Source organism: Dendropsophus ebraccatus, chromosome 11, assembly GCF_027789765.1.
Source record: "Dendropsophus ebraccatus isolate aDenEbr1 chromosome 11, aDenEbr1.pat, whole genome shotgun sequence".
Taxonomy (NCBI): domain Eukaryota; kingdom Metazoa; phylum Chordata; class Amphibia; order Anura; family Hylidae; genus Dendropsophus; species Dendropsophus ebraccatus.
In genome coordinates, this window is record NC_091464.1 from 71909867 (window position 1) to 71915866 (window position 6000).

The window sequence follows — 6000 nt, forward strand, 5'->3', positions numbered from 1 at the left end:
TTGTTATTATTATTATTATTATTATTATTATTATTATTTTGCCCTTTTTCTTTTAATGAGGGTACATTTTTGCACATTATTGTAGATCTCACAGTTGGTGCACTTGTCTGATGCCTGGACAATAAATCTGGACCCCATATTGTACGCGGTCGGGCCTCGAGGCACATGCACAGACCATGGAAACCGCAGTCATGTACAATGGCCTATCAGATACAATGAGTTCTATACTGTCTGCCCCTGAGAGCAGTATCTGGACCATATATTATGGTTGTGTCCAAGGGGCCTAACTGCGGCCTATAGGTGGTTAGACAATGGGTGGCGGCCTTCACTGTCAGTGGATCATCTTCCTGCGACATTTTACTGGGGTGAGATGACAGCATTGAATATACTTCTATAGCCTCTGTGCACAGCCCGGAGTGGCTAACAGTAAAACTAATATGACCGTGTACAGGAGGCCTTACTACTGACTGCAGCATTACTACTGACTGCAGCATCTAGGGTGTTAAACAATTGGGATCAGAGTTCTCTCTAGCAGGTGTCAGCTGTAATTCCATACTCCATTCCCAACGTCATGACGTAATAACTCATCAAAGGGATTCATGTTTTTGTTTCAGTAAAGCTTAAAGCATTAAATTTCGATGTGTTGTAAGACATGTCAACTCAAGGGTTAAAGATCACACAGAGTGTCACTCCTGAAACCCATTACAATAATAAGATATGGCCATGTGGAGCACTGCTGCTGCACGCTTCACCCAGCTATATCTTGTGATGGCAGCGGTAAGACCTAGTGTGATCTTTGCATTGTCCCAGAGAGGGGTCCGCTGTCTTTTTCTAAACAGGTATAGGTCAACACCATGTGCCTGTATTACACAACTCCCGCCACTAGGTGTCACTGATGTACTGCACGGCTAATTGCTAAAACTGGATAAGGGTTAAAGGGGTTATCCAGCGCTACAAAAACATGGCCACTTTCCCCCTACTGTTGTCTCCAGTTTGGGTGGGGTTTTAAAACTCAGTTCCATTGAAGTTAATGGAGCTTAATTGCAAACTGCACCTGAACTGGAGACAACAGTAGGGGGAAAAGTGGCCATGCTTTCGTAGAGCTGAATAACCCCTTTAAAGGGGTTATCCAGTGCTACAACAACATGGCCACTTTGTTTCAGCGACAGCACGACTCGTCTCCAATTCAGGTGCGCTTTGCAATTAAGCTCCATTCACTTAAATGGAATTGAGCAGCAAAACCCTGCCCAAGCTGGAGACAAGAGTGGGGCTGTCTCTGGAAGAAAGTGGCCATGTTTTTGTAGCGCTGGATAACCCCTTTAACTGCTGTCTCTACTAAGCCAGCCAATGTGTGTAGACGCAGTTCTCACGATGCCAGTGTGCTCCTAGGGCCTGTCACTCTCCCCCCCGCCCCGCCCCCTGCATAGTTATTGGCTAGAAAAAAGCGCCAAGCATAGTGGGAGGAGTAACAAAATTTTACTGCGTTTATAGCGTAATATTCGATTGAATAGCTACTTGATTGAGCACTACTCACTCATCTCTAGTTGCAAGTAAATGCTATTCCTGGTTTACTTTCTCTGGGTCTCACTTGCACTCCTACACGTCTGCATCTGTGTACGGTTCTCTTCTCTACACTGCAATACAGTGACTACAACTCTCAACTGCGCACAATGCTGCCGAGCCAGCGCTCAGGGGGGCCAGCTGGTCCTACTCCTGGCTCACTGTGACAAGTGCCTGTGGGGTACTTCCAACCTACCTAACATCTACCCCTGTACTTCCAACCTACCTAACATCTACCCCCAGTGTTGCTGCTGCTCATCGTGGCACTGACCGCCACATCTTTAATGTACATGTTTTATTGGACAGTAATGGTTTATTTATTGTATCTTAAAAAGCTTCAAGACTCTGAAGTGAAGTCCTGTGCACAACTCAAATAAGTAAAATTGTATCCAGTCTAGGTGAATTTATTTACACATCCTGTTTTTGTGACATGTTCAGCTCCAAGTGAGGGATCATTCAGAGGCATGCAAACTAAGGTAAGGCTAGGTTCACACTACGTTTTCAGCATCCGTTTAACTGATCCATTTTTTCTGATCCATGCGTTTTTTTTTTACGCACAATAAAGTACTGTTGACACTCCTTTTTTGACCGTAAAAAAAAATGGATCCGTTAAAGGGATTGCAAAAACGCAGTGTGAACCCACCCTTATCAGTCAGACAGGTCTTAAAGGGGGTGCCTCATGTGGCAACTCTGGTCCAAATGTACTATCCCACAAAAGGCCAAAAGGACACTCTGGTACAAACCTGTTCACTCAAATGTGGTATCAACGCATCCTTAAAGGGGATCTCCAAATATGAAAAACATTTTCCTTCCTTACTTCTATTAAAAGTACATTGAAAGTTATATAGATGTGTCTATACAATGTATTACCCTATATGTACGGTTCTGCCACACTGGTAGCTGATTGACATCCAGGAAGTGAAGAAAAATGGCCTTTGTGCCAATCCACTTTGTCTCCTGCTTCCTTTGTTTTCCCCTTAAGGAGACAAATATTCCATGCCTCTGTCTCACATTGTGTGTGTTTGCTGAGCACAGGCTGATGATGCAGACAGGGGGCAGGGCGTGATGTTCCAGAAGGCTTGGCTGGATCCCCCAATCCCCTGAGTGATCCACCATCTCTGACCGGCTAGAAGCAGCTGCTGCAACTTCACTGATGTGCAAAAGTCTGCAGTGAAATTCGGGCTGTGTTCATACATGTTGGAGTCTCATTGCAGTACTGAAGCGTATTCACAAAAATGATGCAGTAACACAATGAAATGATGCTAAACGGCACATCACCAATGCGGTGGAAAGTGAGGGTAAATTGTGATTGTAATATTATGATCTTCTGTACTTTTGTATACTTTACTATATGTAAACTGTTGTTTTAAAGTGTGTAAATTGTAAAGGAAAGTGAAAGGAATAAATAAATTAAAAAAAACTTTATTCCAATATTGGCGTTATAGGTAGTAACAGTGTGCTGTGTGGGTGGGACCACAATGAAATGATAAAGTACTGCAATTAATTCATTAACACAATAAAATTGCAATGTGTGAACACAGCCTAGATATTCTGCAACAGATTTGGGTGCGGAATGTGCAGGGTGGGGGACTGTGATGAACAGCTGAGGGAAAGCATTGCATTCTGGAACCTGTAGTACTGTGTACAACTGCTCAACCAGGAAATACAGCCACATAATACAGAACAAAACCCCCCAAAGCAAATGGATTTTTGGTATTTCAAAAACTGGGATAGATAGGTAAGCAATGCTATTTGCTTCTGCTGCAGGTTTATTTATTTTTTTATACCTCTACCTGGAGTTCCCCTTTAAAGGGAATCTATCAGCTGTAATTCACTTTCCAAAATGCTGTTAGGTCAAGAAGACACATGCTACCTCTTGTATATCTGTCTGTGCTTCTGTAACATTGAAGAATGCTTTTCTTTTTCTCTTGTGCCAGGTGTCAAAGAGGCAATCCCAAACTCTTGAAGTACTAAGAACTGGAACACCTCCTTGCTCCCCCTCCCATCCTTGACCCTGCCCAATTAACAGGAAGCAGCATAAAGTGCTGAGCTCTTTTCCCAAATTTCATCCCTGCACTGTCCATACAAATGTGCAGGTGCAAGATGTGATGGGATGAGAGCGGCAGCAAGAAGGCGTTACTGTCTTCAGGATTTTAGCGACTTGCGAATGCTTCTTTTACACTTGGCAGAAAAGAGGTGGCAGGATGGGAGGTCAGGGTGGGAAATAGGTAGGGAGGGTGACGGATAAGTGAGGAGTCAAAGATGTCTTGGTGGAAATCTCTGCAGATGGCTGGAAGAAATCTTCATGGTAGTCATGCATAGTCTCATCCTCAACGGACCCCTCCCCTCACTTGCAGTATTGTACACTGTAGCTTGACCATCCATAGCTGTATATACATATTATGCAGTGGATTTTCTAATATCCATTGGCACAGTTTATAATAATTTCCTCAACATTGCAGCATTACACTACAATTTTCATAGATACTCAGAGCAAGATGTCCTCTGGGTCACTGCAACAGAGAATTTTCAACCTACAAAAACAATTCTATGTAGTCTGTGTATAGTTTCAAGATCAGCAATATATAACAGAGCAATTCATTTCCCATCATACAGTACACATTTGTTATAAAATGCCGACCTTCATACACACAGACTATAAGTGCAAGCATCAACATTCATGCAACTATATCCATAGTGATGTCCACAATTGCTGACTGCACTTTGTTCCTCTATAGTGGTCTCCAACTTACGGACCACTACATTCTAGACAGAGACCGGTGCCGTAATTGCGGATCCACAGTACCATATGTCCTATATTTTTGCAGGACAGATCACTCATTCACGGATCTGCAAAAATTGTGGTTGTGTCAATAGGCACATAGAAACCTGTTGGTTTTAAATTTGTCTGTAATTGGGGATCTTCAATTATGGACAAATTTTGCAAACTTGTGAATGAGGTCTTATACCCTGCAAAGGCCCTTTCTTCACCCTATGGTGTTTTAGGCTTCTAAAAAAGTACCTGGCACCTGCAGCTAACAGGTAAAATAAATAAAAGTGCTGCCCCTTAGCTCCTGGCTCTCCTCAAAGGGTTGTATGGTAAGCACAGCCTCTAGCTCAGGGGTAGAGAGCCTTGGCTCTCCAGCTGTTACAAAACTACAACTCCCATCATGCATGGACAGCCAAAGCTAAAGCTTTGGCTGTCCAGGCATGATGGGAATTGTAGTTTTGCAACAGCTGGAGGGCCACAAGTTTGACACGTCTGCTCTAGGTCATCCCTCCGTAGTAACCTGAGATTTACATACTTTCGATTCTACATTTGTGTTAAATTTTTTTCAGCCACTAGATGGCATCTTTGTTCAATGACAAATATTTTTTCCATTCTCTGCAAAAAGAATCCACTTGCACATAATCATCAGTGCAGAATTTATTAGGGGAAGAATAGAGCAGTTTACTGGAAATTTAACACCCATGGATGTAGCTGTAAGTGCATCGTATGCAAGGTACTGAATTGCTCACCTTTGTAAGCTGAAAATGCAATAAGTGGCTGAATTAAGCCCAAATATGCTGACAATCTTCCTCTAAAATCCAGAATTTAGCATATCTATTATTCTGAACAGAAGGCAGAGTGCGCCTCCTGTATACTTAGCACTTGCTGTGAACAATTGTTCATTAATAATAATAGTTATCCTATGTGGGAGGGAGGGCAGGGATGATTCATCGGCAGAAGATTTGCAGATCAGGGAATTTAGTATCTGCACAACGAAATTGTGAGAAGAAATGAGGATAGATGGGCAGCTGCTTCCCTCCTCCAATGCCTGGCAGACCACTAGTCCATCCAGTGCCAGTAGCCACAGCCTGTCCTCCTCTTATCTAATATCACAGAGGATGGGGAGCAGGGACCAGGATGTGTTTTCCCCCCTTTATGGAGATATTAGGTGGGTCACTGTTGTACCTTTCAGTGTCAGTGCAACCCCTCAGGGCTCAACAATGGCATAGGGACAGTATGGTGGCATTGAGCCCTATAGCCTGGCATTGCTAGCAGCAAGGTATAGTGTGGTGAGCCCCCGGATGGTGTTGTAGCGGTGGGGCGGCGGTCACTTGCTAGGTGGAAGTGTGACGCAACTACATGTGGTGGATGGCCGAGATACAGCCGGACCTTTGGGTTATGTGACGCCAGTGCCAGGTGGACACACAGGTGTGATGGCACTCCTGCTTTTAGAGTGTAAGGCCGGCTGTACCATTTTCCCCTGTGGTCGGTGTCCTGTCGGGTTGCTGCAGGGTCCCTTGGGATTACGTCGCAGATGGCCAGAGTGGTGTAGTAACCCTCCCAAATACTTGTAGGACCCACCACCCACAAATAGGGGTAATGTCCCAAGGGTGCGATGTATGTGCTGTGCAGGTGGTAGTGAATAATCACAAACTAAATTGATAACGTTG